Below are 17,155 nucleotides of genomic sequence, written 5' to 3' on the forward strand. Positions count from 1 at the left end.
AAAGCTCCATAATTCATAACTCAAGATGTAACTTTGGTTATGGTATTTATTTTTATTGAATAACTTTTATTCAAGTCCCAATTGTGCCTTGTTGATATTTAAATTTGGTTATGGTATTTATTTTTATTCACAATAGATGTCCGTGCATATGATTGGAGCAGAAAAAACAGAGTACATTTGTTGTTTAGTTTGTGTAGATAACCAACCTTAATGCAATTATAGTGTCTCAAATTACTTGGGATTGCAATATGCATGAATATAACAGCAGTCTAAAATCACATTCCCCGTAAGACCAATCATCTAGGGGACTCAGGAACAAAATGTAGACCAACCAGTAAGACAATGCATGGAACAAGTCCTTCAGATAAAAAAATAAAAAAACTCAGAAGTCAGTCCCTTAAATTCTTGTATGTTTCATTGAAAAATTCAGTTCAATCACATAACATACACATATATAGTGATATAGGAAAAACATAAAATATGTAATTGTAATCACTATTTACCAGTTAGAGCTAATGATCTCCAACTTATAGTTGTCCCTATGATAAAGGCAAGTGATCCTCCAAGAACAATCATGAGCTGAAGAACAAACAAGCAAACATATATAAGAATTTAACTTAGATCATTGTGTTTGATTTAAATTAGGTTATATTTTTGTTGTTGTTTGTCTTCTTTGAGTCTCGTTAACGAAGATGTAGATATATTTTTTTTTCTTTCAAATCACGACTTATTGTTGTCGATCACAACTGAATTGATATGTTGCTCCTTTTAAACATAGAACTTTCTTTCTACTGTTTGGTTTCTGAGAGATGTGTTTAAAATGAAAGGAAAACTTTATTCCCTGTTGTTGTGATATTTTAGGGAATCACATATTTTTGAAACCCTTTTGGTTAATATCAATGTTGTTGGTAACTAATTATTTGAAATGATAAATCATTTTGGAGATTTGGGTTGAGAATTTTTTATTTTATTTTTTTATAGTAAACACTGAATTTGATCACCAACACTCTTGATATTTGAGTCTCATAACTTAAATCATACCAATGTATAATTTGACTCTGATTCTAGTAGTGTCATCAAGCCAATGCATGATTTGATATTGATTATAGCTTTATAGAACTAGTAGTAGCCATTTTCATGGCTCATATTCTGAGGGATATTTTTTAAGAGCTTTGCTTTCCTTTTAGTCATTATAGAGATAGCAAAACTAGGAAAGTTTAAAGATTGATGAGATGTGCAAAGTATTTCCAAAATAGGGAAAATAAAACTTGTATTACTAGGCAATAGAGCCATCATTACTTAGTAAGCGTGGCTCATGTATATACACACATAGAATTACATGGGTATGTATAGATTAGAATGCTTTATAGCTTATGGAGCTGAATTAGTACATACTTATGGGAGGAAACTTTGGTGTTTCCATAGCTAGAACTGTATATTAATCTATTACATCAGATATATTTTAATTACGAAAAGTTCTCATGTTTAAGCTTAACTAAACTAGAAAACATAGGTAAACTACATCAAACACCACATTCCATAATACATGAATATAATGCTATTGAAAAAGTATTATTATATCTTTGGTTAAAGAAGCGGCAAAAAAAAAAACAAAGGAAAAAAAAAAGAAACAAAAAAAGGCAGCATACTTTTGAGAAAGCCCGCTAAATTCTTGAACCCATTTTTAGAATAGCATATTCAGCAAGAAAGAAAAAGAGAAATAACAATACTTAGTCTCTCTCTCTCCCACGATCAAGTAGACATCCATCTTAGATCTTCCTATTCTTTGTTGTAATCATCTCTCTCAACTTTGGCAACCACCTTTTCCCTGTGTGAATTGCTTTCCCTTTTTTGGTAAGTAAATCTCTCATTGTTTTGTATTTAGTAAATGTTAGGGATTTTTTCTTTCCTAAATCAACATTTTAATTAAAGTCAATATCTATTTTATCCAATCTATGGCTGATATTTGTTTTTTGGTCTTGTGTAGCTGAGATTTGCATTTTTTTTAGTTTGCGTTTGGGGATGGGGCTGATTTTGAGGTAGCCATTCTACTTGTTTTTCTTCTTTTGTCTTTCTCATCTATTCATCATCTTCTCAAATGCTAGGTTCATTCTTCTCTCTATAATCATTATCCACTTTTATATGATAATGCATTTATATATATATATATAATATACATGGATAACTGTGTATAACTCTATTTTCTTTTGATTGATTTTTAGTCATTTCATTTCAGCTCCGTTTTTTTACCTTGCTTTAAAGTTCTTTTTGTTCTTCTAGAGAGTATATCACTTTTCTTTTTTCAGACTGATGATTGGAAGATTATGGTTTGTTGAGAAAAGAACAATGACAAGAAGCAGAGAGATTGAGTCATGTTATGGTCTATGCATCTTTGGCAATGAAAGGTACATATGTTTCATCTCTATTAGCAACAAATGTAACATCAAGATAATTTCTCTCCTATTTTTCTTTTATTTAGAGAAATTTTTGTACTGCTGCAATTCTGAAATCTATTCCATTGATTATTTTTCTTTCTTTCTTAGTGGCTATTGTTTCACTGTTTAGCTTGTAGATGTTGATCATAACTCAAGTTTGTTTGGTTCTTTTTAGTTGTCCACTTTCAAAATATTATATGATTTATAGTAAAGCAACAAAAACACTTATGTATCTGATGTGTCTAACATTTAAACATGAACTATTAAGATTATGATAACTTCTATTATTTTGATTACGTCTCATATATTTCATTGGCTAGCTAAGATTAGGATACCTTATATTATTTTGATTGTGTCTCATATATTTCACATATTTCTAGGATATCTTTGTTATGTTATTACTGTATATGAAGTTTTTTATTTTCATCCATTATTGCGGCATGGGTAGTGTTGTGTTAGTATTGTGTGGATTAATGTAATCCTTATCTGGTCCTTTGTTCAAACTAAATTAGTTTCTCTGGGGTCTTTAAATAACTCTTACACATATATTTCATTTTTCAATAACTTGTACTCTCATTAAGAAATGTAAACCAAACCTTCTTTGACATTTTTTACCATTATCTCGCTTTTGCAAAATGATTCATTTAAGTTTTTCATTAATTTTTTTTATATATTACCATGATAAGGAAATGCGTTGAGTCTTATTTGCTTAAACTTAATATTTATATTTATATAATTATACAACAATTAATGATAATGGATATGGTTCTTAGTTTTTCTTGGATATGGTTCTCTATTTCACTTTTTTACATATAAATTTTGTTATTTAAATGTTAAATGTTATATGAAACTACAACTTGCTTTTGGTCAGTAAATTTCTAAAATTCTTTGACACTTCTATATATTTTATAATTACTACATCAAAGCTAGTACATAACAACATCAAAGCTAGTAGATGACAACATCAAAATGGCTCTGATTGAGTTAGCTGACAGAAAATCCAAGGTGGAACATGCATCTATAATTTGTTTTCCTACAATAATCATATGGTAATCTCAAGCCTTCTTTTCTTTTTATCTTTAGGCCATTCATTCCATATCAACTAAGCTTCGATTTTATCTTTAGGCCATTATTTATAGAACCTAACTACAAAATTTGGAAAGCTACACCAAAATCTATGATTTTCAAGATAAGGCACTCTTAATTTCATTGGTGGTCAATTGATGATATAGATATACAGGCCTGATTGCTAGGATAATGTCAATCCCATAATTTTATCTCTGATATATGGGGTTATCTCGCTTCATTAATACAGCTATAATTGATGATTTCGTATAACATTTGTTGATTTTTTTAGATATTTACAAGAAAGAAGATCCATGAATGTAGGAATTTCTCTCTTAATTTGATTAACCATAATGGTACAAGAGCACACAGCATGCATGCCATAGACTACATATGCATATAATATGCCTATAAAATCTTATTTTATATTTCTGTATATATAAATTTAAATATATATATAGTACGTACTAAGGAAGACTTTAATTATACTAAGGGTTTTTAATATGAACTTAATTAGAAAATTACTTATCTGACATAGTGTTTGGAATTTGTTTTGTTTTTTCTAATTAGCTTGGTTTTAAATATTATTGATAAGAGCGGAAGCTTTTTTAGTGCAAGCTAATCTAATTATTTTCTTTTGATGTTAATATATATGTTAGTTACTTTCACTGCTATTGCTTGAAATGGTTTTCAATAACTACAAGAAAGTGCTACATTACTTTCACTACTATTTCTTCATTTTCTTGTTGCCAAGCTAATTATTTTCAATAACTCAGATTTTATGGCTGTTAATGGTTATCATAGCAGGAAAAAACTGTATTTCTCACCCATTTGTGAGTTAATTCAAGCGAAAATAGATGGTTAGATAAAGGAAATGGAAGCTGCTCGTTGCTCACTTTGGTAGACACATGGAAAAAAGAGACTGATGAAAAAGGTAATAGTTTTACATACTAATTTCCTTCCTCTTCTTAACTAAAGATTTGTGTTTGTCAAACATTTTGATAAGGAATTTTAGATTTTGTTTGGTTATGAATTCTCATTTTAGCTCACAGATTCAAGAAACACCACACAAGAGACATTATAAGTTCATAGTTCAAAGCATCAAGCATTGAAGAATATATTTTTCTTCTTATTATTCTCAGTTTTCATATCCACCACGACATCATTGTCTTTGCTCTTTTAACTGTTAACTAAAATATATTCAATAGGACCCTATTAATAATCACTATTCTCTGCTATGATTATTTGTGTGTGTGGTGCACAATGTTTTAGTACTGTTGTTAAAGCAGCCAAGAACAGATGACACTGCATCTGTTTTTGTTTCATTTTGGCAAAGTTTGCTTAATAACTCTAAATGCATAATGAGTTTCTTAATGTTTGACAATTCAGCCCTTAAAAAAAAGCTATCAAGTCCTTAAGTTCTATAAATAGTAGCAATTAGTTCCTTATTATTTATTTTTTCACAATGACAGATCATAAGGTTTGATATCCTGTTTTCCTCCAAAGTCTGTTGGTACTTGCATATAATGCGTGTCATCAGAAGTTGAGTTCTTGTTGTTTTTTCTTTAAAAGCTACAGTTGGAACTTTAATTAGTTTAGGCAATAAAAATAGATCATTTTGATTTCTTGATAGACACAACACCATGCTATATCTACTTTCCTTTCTGAATAATGGCTGGACTTAAGATGATGCTTGCACTCATGTAGGCATTGTTGGATGATATTTTATATTGGAGAAGATGTTTTCAACAACATGACATGCTTAAATTTTAATTTTTCTTGAGTTATGTTGATAAAGAGTGAATTTATAATAATTTAGGATCAAAATATTGTGAATTCATTATTTTGTATGTGGTGTCCTCTCTTGGAAATAATTTCCATAGCATTTTTCTTGAAGTAATTTGTGATGCTAGATAATAACAATAAAATATTTCTTTGTTTATTTTGTAGATGTGACAAGCGAAATAGAAAATGATACTTAATTTTGAAGGCTTTGTGTTGGGCAGCTGTAGAATATTTTGTGCTGAAAGTAGTAACTTTTCAATATGTTGAATATTTAAGACTATTTGAATACTTAAAGAACATTTTGTTGTTGATGACATTGTTGAATGTTTTAAACTAATTTGTGGATTGTTAATACAATGTTGAATGTTTTTACTTTTTGTTATTTGAAAATCAAGTTCATTTGATGATGCTAGTATATATTAGAAAGCTAATTTTAATTATATAAAAAAAAATTAAAATATAATAGAATAAATTATTAGTGTTATATAAATGAATATATAATGAGAATTTAAACTTATCTAAATATTAAAATAATACGAAAATTGTGTTATAATATCTATTACAATAACACTTTTTATGTAAAGAATTTTGTTATGCAAACTTCATTATATAACACAAACAATGTGTTATACTAAAGTGTAGTATAACACAAATTTATAAATAATATAATTAAACACTTATCTATTTATTAAAATAACATAGAAAGTGTGTTATCGTTGACAGTATAATAACACATCTGTATAACAATGATAAAGTATTATGTAAAGTACCCTGACCTATGATAACATAGTCGGTCTTGACACATCAAAAAGTGTTATGGTATGTTTTGATAACACATTTTTGGTGTTAGTAAAAGCATTTTTTTCTTGTAGTGTCAAATTTGTATTAAAATGTAAATTAAATATCTTTTTAACTAATTATCAAAAATAATTAATTATTTGAATAAACATTAATCTTTTAAATTCAAGTCCAATTTGAACTTATCAGATTATTATCTCTCACTCAAATAAAGACATTTAATTAATTCTATCTATTAATTATATCCAATATTTTCGAAAATAAATATTTAATTTATTATAATTTCAAAAATTATAATTAATTAATTATTTAATTAAATTTCAAAATTAATTTAATTTCAAAAAATATACAATAATTAAATATTAATTAATTTTGTTAACTACAACTAATTTGTAATTAATTAATTAATCACTATTATCATATAATTGCATATTTGGCGTGAAGAACAAATTTCTTCTTAAAAATGTCTTTAAACTATTTTTCTCTTCATATCAACTCTTACATCGAATAGTGTTGACAGAGCCGCTATGGGGACCTATGGACCTATAATTCCAAGCTCTAATAAATTTGAGATTATTAATTGAACTCTTTAATTAAATAATCTTAATTTATTAATCTCATGATTATTCCACTATAAATATGAGGCTGCACTCTTGTAATTATAGACATTTCATTTAGTGAGTACTTTATAATTATAAAGCGTCCATTGATATAATCATTGCATACAAATTGACCCTCTAATAATGGTTCATAATTAATTGGGAATAAAATTATTGTCTTACACTTTTAATTATCTCTTGTTTCCTTAAGTACTATTGACTTTACTAGTGAAGGTTAATTCATAAGTAAATTATGAATTTGAGCTCAATAACCTTTTAGTCCCAAAAGTAAACCCTTAAGAGAACCATCATTCAATCTCGTGCGAGAAGGCATAGATTCCATATATGTATACTATGTCTCTAGCCATCTACATTAATGAGTTCCCAAAACAAATGTTTCTAGCCTGATCATTCTAATAGACCTAACGAGTGAATCAAAGAACTCATATAACATAAACAGGAGTTCATAGTAACTTCAGAATTAAGATTTATTTGTATATGATCATCAGTTGATATATTTAATTAATACTTCGAAACGGCATTTAACTAAGTATTAATAAACATATATGGTACAGTTCTATATATTCTCTAATATATAAAGCACCTCCACTACAGTGTCCTACCACACCAGTGATCCGGATCTAGATCACATGTATTCATAATACTAGTGGACCGTACTTGCAGTAATTAATCTAAAGATTCCATAACTTTATTTTACTGCGAACTATTCAAGTTCATTTATCTCAAACACAATCCTCTGGTACCAATACGTGTTTGAGATCACATATATGAACTTAGGAATTTTTCTGATATTTACATAATATTATCACAGAATAATATAGTCCATAAAATAAATGCATAACAAATTCAATTCATTTATTTATTTCATAAAACAATGTCTACTACATATGCTTTCAGGGCACAATTCCCAAGAAAATATATTTCTATGACCAGTAATATTAATCAAACCTTATGTTATAATTAATATTCTTAAACTATAGGTTAAACTTATAAAATCCATAACTATTGCTATGAGTTTCCAACTAAGTCCCGACTTGAACCAAAATCCACGGTAACTAACATACTGCTAACTACTACATCGTCATGCAAATATTTTAGGCTAGCTAGCTAAGTAAACATTCTGGGACTCTACATCATCATGCAAATATTTTAGGAAAACATTTGCTCCCAAGTTTATTTTAATGCGATCAACATTTAATAAATTTATTTGACCAGCAATCAAGCTGACCCATCACATTTTTCCGTACTTACTTTCTTGAAAAGGTAAGTAATCATTGTTCTTTCGGTTCCCCAGACACCTTTAGATGGTTATTGTGATTTACCATATATCGAAACCCTATTCCCATCATTACTTTTCATTAATGCCCTGAGCAGTATAAATATAAGTCCCTTCACCCCTTTTAATTTTTTACCCAAACCTTTTCTCTCTTCAAGAATTCTTCAGAGAAAACCTCCAAGAAACCTAGAGAGTCCAGTGCGATTTGAGGTATCCTCGAGTAACTTCGAACAAAACCATAGTGATTTATTCCACAATCAATACTTCAAGTAAGTTTGCAACTCCCTACTCTTATTTTTGTAGCAATCTTTATGCATTTTTGCTTTGATTTACCTACTTTCGTAATTGGTTTACACTGTTCTTGGTAAGTTTTTGGGTGAATCAAGTTTAGGTAAAAATACATAGAATAACTATGCTATAATAGAGATTTTAGGCAATATAATGTATAAAACAATGTGTAGAAGGAGTATGGGTTACATTTAAATTGATTTCGAGTCCAAAATCGAAGTGAAAATTTGATTTGGGTATTTACCGCCTATTTTCAGAGTTGAAACGTTTTTCTGAAAAAACTTTTCATATTCGATTTTGATCCATTTTTCCAACATGCTTGGATGTTTATTGTGTTTTTATCAGAATAATGCTGGTCGTATAAAAGCTTAACTTTTATACACGAGCACCGCTATCCTTACTTTTATTTTTCTTCTATCTATTGGTTGTAAATTCTCACTTCCCATTTACTCTTCTCAGATATTCATGCATGATCTATGGGGTGGTGAGAGACCAATAGACAACGATCTTCTCGCTCTGCTGTTCGTGGATCAAGAACAACCTTCTATGCCTTTTCCAGAGACTCAGACACCACCCTTAATTCCTATGACCAACCTTCTACAAGAACTTCCAAAAAAAAACCAAACATGGGTCATGTTAAACATACAACCCAAAGAAAAAGAAAAGCCACAGAGTCACCTACCAGCCAGCGAGTAGCCAATACTGAGGGTCCTTCAAATGACCCATAACCCTTCAACGTTACACCACCAGAAATACAACCTAAGGCCCGTCCTCATGAAGGCCCCCTAGAAGAAGTATCTTGGTACATCGCTCTTCCGAGCGTCATATCGACCAAGATGGTGGCTAAGTACCCCAAGAAATATGGGCTTCCTGGTATTACCTTATACATGCCAACACTCGACCAGAGGGCAAGCGTGCTCGGAGGTGCCTACAGCGCCTGGTCGCGGTATCACATAGAAGCAGGGACAATCTTGCCCTTGCACGACTTTTTCAAAGAGGTGGCCTATTATTTCAAGGTTGCCCCATTCCAAATAACTCCGAATAGATATAAAGTACTTTCAACACTCTATATTCTGTATAATTACAAAAAATGGCCTATGCCTACCCCCTCATGAGATCAACTATCTTTTCGATCTCAAATCCAACCCCAACCAAAGCAACGCAGGGATCTTCCACTTCTATCACCAGGAATCTGGTTGCACATTCCTCAGTGAAATAACCTATAAATCAAACATGGGAAAATACTTTCAAGAGTACTTCCTCACGACCGACCTGGTTGCAAACAACTTGGCTTTCACGTGAGGTGGTAAAATCTTTAATCTTTGTTCGACATTCTTATAGTAATTTTGCATCTTTTTCTTGGTCTTAGTCGGTTTGCATTATGCCTAGGTCCATAAAACCGACCGAACTCTACTCCAGAAATGGAGATAAGACCTACAACCCTGGCCAGCATGACGAATATAGAAAAAAGTGTCAAGGAGCTGGCCACGGAGAACAATTTGAGGCTGGTCGGCCATTGAGAACCTCACAAAGAAGTGAGGGAATCCACTATGGGAAGTGCCACTGGAGAGGGCATTGAAGAACAAGAAAACCCTGAGCAGCAATAGGGTGTGTCATAGCCCCAAAGGCGTCGACCAACGGGAGTGACCATTCGAGAGCCCAACCCCAACACTCGACCAACTAATATTCCTCCCCCATATGGGAGGAAAACAAAAATTACATGAATATGTTGGTCCTATACTCGAATCCTCTGACGAGAACAATATAGATATTTTACTCTTAGATAAACTGTCCATCCCTTATCATCTATTCGATAGGGATGATAACTTTAATTTTATGACTAGTAGTTTTAGCTTGGACTTCTTCAAGACAGATAGTGAGTGTAGTAGTAGTTCCTTAGATAATGTAGTGACCAGTAATTGTAATTCGGGTATATTACTTAGAATTTCTTTTAGTATGTCTCCTTATCATGCAAAATTATTTCTTGACATATCTGCTTGTTTGTTTTTCTTGTAGTTATGCAGACTGATGATGTGTTTGACATCTATACCTTTGGAAGCAAACTGGCTAGCTCAAAGAAATTGAGCAGGAAATTTTTTGGAGATGCTAGCGGGGAACCTTCAAGGAAAAAGGCTCGACCAGAAGACCCTCCAACATTTACTCCTTCCAGAACAACTACACCTCCTCCTCCTCCTCTCATAGAGCCCTCCAACGACCAGACGGCTTTGGCGAAAGAGTTGTTGAGCAATGCCTATTGCTCAACAAACGATAAACTTCAAAAGATAGTCAAGCATCGTAGCAGCTAAGAGGCTTTTGCTTTTCTCCCTTTGTTGAGACCCATCTAGGTCCTTTCTTTTGATTAGATTTGACAACTTCATCTTTCCACTGTTCGCAGGGTATTTTGACCATGAACAACAGTTGGCGCTGTGCCAAGGAGGTCAACATAAAGCATATCGAGGAGATCAAGGCATGGGAGGCCAATGTTAAGGCAGTTGAAGACAAAGTTGTTGTTTTAACTGAGGAGCTAAAGAAGAGCCAAGAAGATCTGGCTAAGGCTATTCTGGCTAAGGAAAAATTCAAGGAAGCCTCCTAGACAAATTATAAGGAGGCAGTCAAGCTGTAAGAAGATTTGGAGGTAAGCATGAAGGAGGCCAACAACCTGGAGGATCGAGTGAAGCTGCTCAAAGAGAAAAGTTCCCAAAACTTGGAGAAGTTCTGAGGAGCGACATTTACCTACTTTTACATGTTCTGGAAGAACAACCCAGATGAAAAATTCGATTATCTTCCTGAGCAGGTAAAACAAGCTGAACTCGCCAAGTGCGCTGCTCGCCTGGAGGAGGAGAAGATGTAGTGTCTCAGAATTTACTTAGCTAGATAATAGTAGTAGTAGCTTAGTATTCTAGTTTTTTTGGTTATTGGTTCAAGCCAGGATTTAGTTGGAAACTCATAGAGATAGTTATGGATTTTACAAGTTTAACCTATAGTTTAGAAATATTAGTTTTAACATAATGATTAATATAGCTAGTTATAGAAATGATATTTATTATAACCTAAGGTTTATATAGAATAATAACATGACACTTGTCACATGCATGTTTATTAAGGATTTAAGCATTTTAAATTAATAAAAGATAGATCTAGAAGGTCTAGAACCTTCCCTCAACTGTTAGGATTACGTGTTACCTAGTCAAAATTGTTTCAAGAAACTTCAAGTATGCTGAAAGAGTGCAAAAATGTGTTTGATATATCAGCATATCCCGATATATCGCATTTATAAGGGCCGATATATCGTGTAATGACCCACTTCTCTAGACTTTTAGACCATTAATGAAACTATACATACAAACCTTAATAAGACTTACATTTGCGAAAATACCATAAATTTATTAGAAACTTGTAAAGACAAAAGTTACTTTCATAAAAATAAGTAGGATATGGGTACCCATTGTCTTTAAAACAAAACATAACTTAATGTAAAAAGGAGTTACATAGAAAGTGCAGAAAATACATGTAAAACCATAAAAAAAGTAAAACAAGACTACATCCTCGAGAAATCGAACTCTCGACTTCTTGCCTCCATTCACCATCGATACACATTCTATAAGCGTCCACGAATCTTATCGCCTCTAAAGCTATTTTCCTGCACATAAAACAAAAAGCAATGAGCCTAATGCCCAGCAAGGAAAATCTAACACATAGTCATAAACATAAAATTTCATAATAAACATAAAGACATATCATAACACTTATTACATACACTTATTATAATGGCCATTATTACTTGGGGTCCCATAGACTAAACAAGTCATATGCCCATGAGATTAGTGGGGTCCTACTAGCTAAGTAGGTCATATGCCCATAATCTTTTTGGGGTCTTGTTAGTCATATGGGCCATATGCCCAAGCCTACAAACACACACATTTCATAACATATTTATAACATATTTCATAACATATCACATAAGATAACACAAGCATAAAACATATAGATTCTATCATATTTTCCTTACCAAAGTTACCGGGATAAGAGGACAGCGTTGGGACTTTTTGGAACACTCCTAAAACCATATATAACAGGGTGAGTCTAATGAAGAAAAAGAGATGAAATGAAAGGAATGGAAAGACTAAACCATTGAAAGTCACACTTACCAAAACTTATGTGCTCAAGAACTTAGATTCCCTAACCAAAATAAGAATGAGGTTAGAAGACTGAGTAGAAGACTAAGAGAAGGGAAACATAACATAAAACCAATGAACTAGAGTGTGTTGAATGCCTTGAGGACTTGTAGATCAATCTAACCCTCGAACCGAAATACTATGAAATCTTACTTCCCAAAGTGTTTGATAAGCTTAAGATGATTAAGCTTATGATTTCCCCACCCAAGTGTTTAACTCTCACACTCTCCTAGCACTTGCAGCTTCTGAACTTAGAGTAAAAGGTGAATAATGGCTGGGTACTAGGTCCTATTTATAGAGTTTAGGAATGAAAAGATCTAAATTTTACTTGAATAAAAATAATAGCTTTTTAGGTGAAAATAATTTGAATAATCGTTCAGTAGAGGCTGAAGACTCGTTCAAAAGATGTTGGACTTATGAAGAAGTTGAATGGCTGAAAGGAAAAAGAATTAAAAAACATTTGAATTATGCTGAAGGAGGCGATATATCGCCCCCTGTAGGCGATATATCGCCTGGACCAGTATGCCCGAGGCGACCGTGCATCGTTTCGTGTTTTCCGTATCTACGTGCTGCGATATATCGCCCCCTATAGCTGCGATATATCGGCACACGCTGATTAATTAAACACGAAATTACACATTTTTAGCTAAGTTTGAATGGAGGAAACAGCCTTGACTAAGCCCTCAACGTATTCAAAGCTGCTGACTGACCCTATTGCATTCAAACTTTACTCCTTATTAAATTTAATCCTCAAAATACTTAATCTTTAATCACCCATTCATAACATGTGCTTAAAATCCTATTGGTCCTCATCTAAACCTTATAGTATAATAAATATTATTCTTAATATCAGTCATATAATCAAACCTTAGGTTAAACTTAATATTCTTAAACTATAGGTTAAACTTAGAAAATCTATAAGTACTACTATGAGCGTCCAAATAATTCCCGGTCTGAACCAAAAATCCACAGTTACCAAGATAATACTACACATACTATAATACTACTAAATAATTAGCTAAGTAAAGTTCTTGGACTCTACATATCGCCTAAGGTTGATATGGAAAATACATCGACTTCGAACGAATGAAACCACGAAGGCTCAGGACATAGGGGTAGGTGATATATTGCCTATAAGGGTGATATATCGGCTATTTATGGTATTTTTAAAACTTTGTGGAAACTGAACTAGAAACAACCCTCAACAACTTAGATTTGCTCTTGAACATTTTTGACCGAGTTCTGGGCATCTGTTGAACATAAAACTCAAATTTATTCTATTAATATTTATTTATTTATTCTTTTTAGAAAAGGGTTAGTTTCACTCCTTGAACTCTATAAATAGAACATTGCACTCAGCCATTTCATTCATCATTCAAGCATTCTTCAGAGCCTCCAAGATGCTAAGTTTATTCTAGAGAAAAAAACACTAGGGTTTAGGGATTAAAAGCTTTTCGATCTAAGCTTATATAAACACTTGAGAAGTAAGATAGAGTGATATTTCAGTATTGAGGTGTAGATCAATGTTCTAGTCTATCCAAGGTATTCTTTATCGTCATGTTTAGTTCATTATAGTTCTTTCTATTCTTTCATTTTCTTTTAGATCCTAACTTGTTATTATGACCTTTTGGTTATGTGTTTGAGTTTCTTGAAATTTAAGGTTTTCAATAAGTTTCTTTCTTGATGGTTTAGATCTTCTCTTCATCTTCATTTCTTTAGAAACTTATGATTCTTACTGTTTGGTTTTTGGAGTTTTCCATCCCGTTCTTGTCTCCAATATCCCAGTTTTTGGTAAGGAAAATAGGTTATCTTGCATGTGTTATGATATGTTTATATGCTATGTTATGTTTATGAGCTATGTATATATGTATGTATATGTTTTATGTGGTAGTCACTTGGGAAATATAGTTGCTTAGATAACAAATAAATCCCAAGATTTTTATCATTATCGTAGATTAGAGTTATGATTTAACCTACCTCGAATAGTAGCAAGAGGACCTAGATTGATTATATTAAATACTACGGTAATGAGTTAATGACCATTAATATTGTAGTCCTATGTCTTTATGATTTACGTTTATATGTCATATGTTTTACAAAATATGTTTTTAGTCTTATGTTTTATGATATGTTTGAGTAGATTTTCCTTGCTAGGAATTAGGATCATTCCTTTTTATGTTAGATAGTGTAGGAAAATAAGCTTGGAAGGTGGGACAGATTCATAGCAGCTTTGGCATGTGTATTGGGCGAGAACTGATTGAATGGACTGATGAGAAAGATCAAGGATGGCTTTTTTGTTTCAAAGTCTTTTTAATTATGTATTCATGTATTTTTGCATTTAGTATTTGAACAATTACAATAAAGGTTTAAGTTTTCTTTATGATTTTTATGTAATAACAATGGGATCCCGTATTTTTTATTTTTATAATAAAGTTCTATTATTATATGCATGTATTCCAAAAAAGTAGCTATGTCTTAGTAGTTTTAATTGTCTGAGGTCTTAGAATTATTTGGGGCATTACAGTTGGTACCAGAGCCACAATTCTTATGCATGATGTTCTCTTTGATACACACGCAAAAGCTCTGAATCTGATCGCCAATGTAAGTGTTTATGTTATGATTATTATGTTTATGCTAATAGCTAATGTTTCAGTCATTATGTTTTCATTTAAAAATGAATGGAGCTTTGACATATCATGATATCCAAGCCATTAAGGCATTGAAAATGATTAGAGAACTAAGGGATGCAATAGGAGTGTTAGAAAGAATCACTCAAAGATTGATCCTATTTCACAAGGAGATAGTTCACCTTCAAACCACTAAACAAATTATGATGAGAGCCATGAAACAATATGTCCTAGTAATTAGGCTTTATAAGGATTTTCCTTCTGTAGTTTCAAAATTTGAAGAATTCTGGGAGACTATGGATGATGATGATGATGATGATCTACCGGTAGCCATGAGATATTATTTTCTCATACTTAGGTTTACCTATAGGTTTGAGTTTCAATTCTCTAATGAACAAAAGCATAATATCTTAATGAATATTCCTCGAGGTAGTTTCGAGGCTCATGATAATGATGATTATGAAGAAATATATAATGATATGTTAGATGAAGGGTTCGATGTTGAAGATCCTAATTTTTAGAGATTTACCCTAGTTATTATCAGTATAATATCCTTATTTAATTTGAATTTGTGATTGTAATTAGTGAAAATCTTTTTCCAAATGAATAAAGTTGTCATTTTTTAATGGCATGTATGAGTTTGATTTTTTTTACAATCATAATAAATGTAGAATAGATTTAATGAATAATGACTGAGTTAAGTGAGGGTGGATACAAATCAATGGACTGGGTTTTGTATTGAGAGTTTAGGGGGCCATAGTAGTGGGAACGATTTTACTGATCCCAACCCTCCCTCAATATGGTTAACTTTGGAACTGCGATGAGTTTCAAGCCTGAGAATTAAGTCATATAGGATGGTTAGAAACAGACTTAGAAAATAATAAAGACGGCTTAATAGTCTAAGTATAGAAACACACCCTAATTTATAAAGAAGGCTTACATAATTTTTCATAAGAAATCATAACTAATAGGTTCGAGTTATTTTTGCTTAGACTAAGTTTTGCCTTAGAACCTATTAGGGTAAGTTCTAACATGTTTTCTTAACTGTTAGAACTTTGCTAAAGATGTCGCTACGAAGATCTGCATGCATGAACGATAATGCCTCCAGCACCGCCAACAAGAATCATGAAGCCCCTCCAGTTCGAAGAAGGGGAACACGTGCTACCAATGTTTCTACTAATAGAGATGTACCACATTCGGTTGACAACACTGATGAAATTATCTTACTACGACAACAAGTAGAAGAACTATTGTAGCAACAACGACAACAGCCTTAGCTATAGCCGCAACTGCGACCTCAACCCTAGCTGCAGCCTCAGACAGTGGCTCAAGCACCCCAGCAAGTAGGATATCCATATGGGGGATGGATGATAGAAAACTATGCGCCTTATCCAGCTCAACACATAGAGCCAGTCTACAAGCGTTTCCATAAGTAGTGCGCTCCATATTTTAAAGGGACAACCGACCCCTTCGAGGCAGAAGAATGGCTCAGGAATGTAGAGCCTATTCTAGCACACTTGAACCTCGGAAACGTGGATCGTATATCTTGCGTTTCTTCTATTTTGAAGAAGGATGCTAGAATCTAGTGGGATTTGGTACAACAGACTCATGACGCCGCCACCATGACTTGGGCTAGATTTGTGGAGTTGTTTCACAAAAAGTACTACAACTCAGCAGTCATCGCTGCTCAGAGTCGACAAAAGAGTTATGCAGATGCCAAGCGACGAGATGTGGAATTCAAAGTCGGAGATAAAGTCTTCTTAAATAGAAACTCTTGGGGACAGTACGAGTTGAAGCGTTAGAAGAAGACATACCTCGCCTACTAAAATTCGAGTTTATGAGGTAAGCAAAATACCTGATTTGGGTTGCTAACCCCGTGCTACACCCGAAGCCAAATAGGAAGTGGAGAACTTGTAGCAATTTCTCCAACCTCAACAAGGATTGTCCCAAGGACTGTTTCCCACTACCAAGAATTGATAAGTTGGTAAATGCCATGGCCGGTCACGAGCTCATGTCTTTCTTGGATATGTATTATGGATATAACCAGATCGCGATCAACCCTGCAGACCAAGAGAATACCAGTTTC

At 32.5% G+C, this 17,155-nt stretch overlaps 1 long non-coding RNA gene across 1 annotated transcript; it reads left to right on the forward strand.

Moving 5' to 3' along the window:
* The first annotated feature begins 4,351 nt into the window (after window positions 1–4,351).
* Window positions 4,352–5,667, forward strand: LOC133820352 (uncharacterized). The gene is made up of 2 exons (XR_009886772.1): window positions 4,352–4,434; window positions 5,451–5,667. It is a non-coding gene; the product is annotated as an uncharacterized LOC133820352 (long non-coding RNA).
* The last annotated feature ends 11,488 nt before the right edge of the window (window positions 5,668–17,155 follow it).

Source organism: Humulus lupulus, chromosome 1, assembly GCF_963169125.1.
Source record: "Humulus lupulus chromosome 1, drHumLupu1.1, whole genome shotgun sequence".
Classification (NCBI taxonomy): domain Eukaryota; kingdom Viridiplantae; phylum Streptophyta; class Magnoliopsida; order Rosales; family Cannabaceae; genus Humulus; species Humulus lupulus.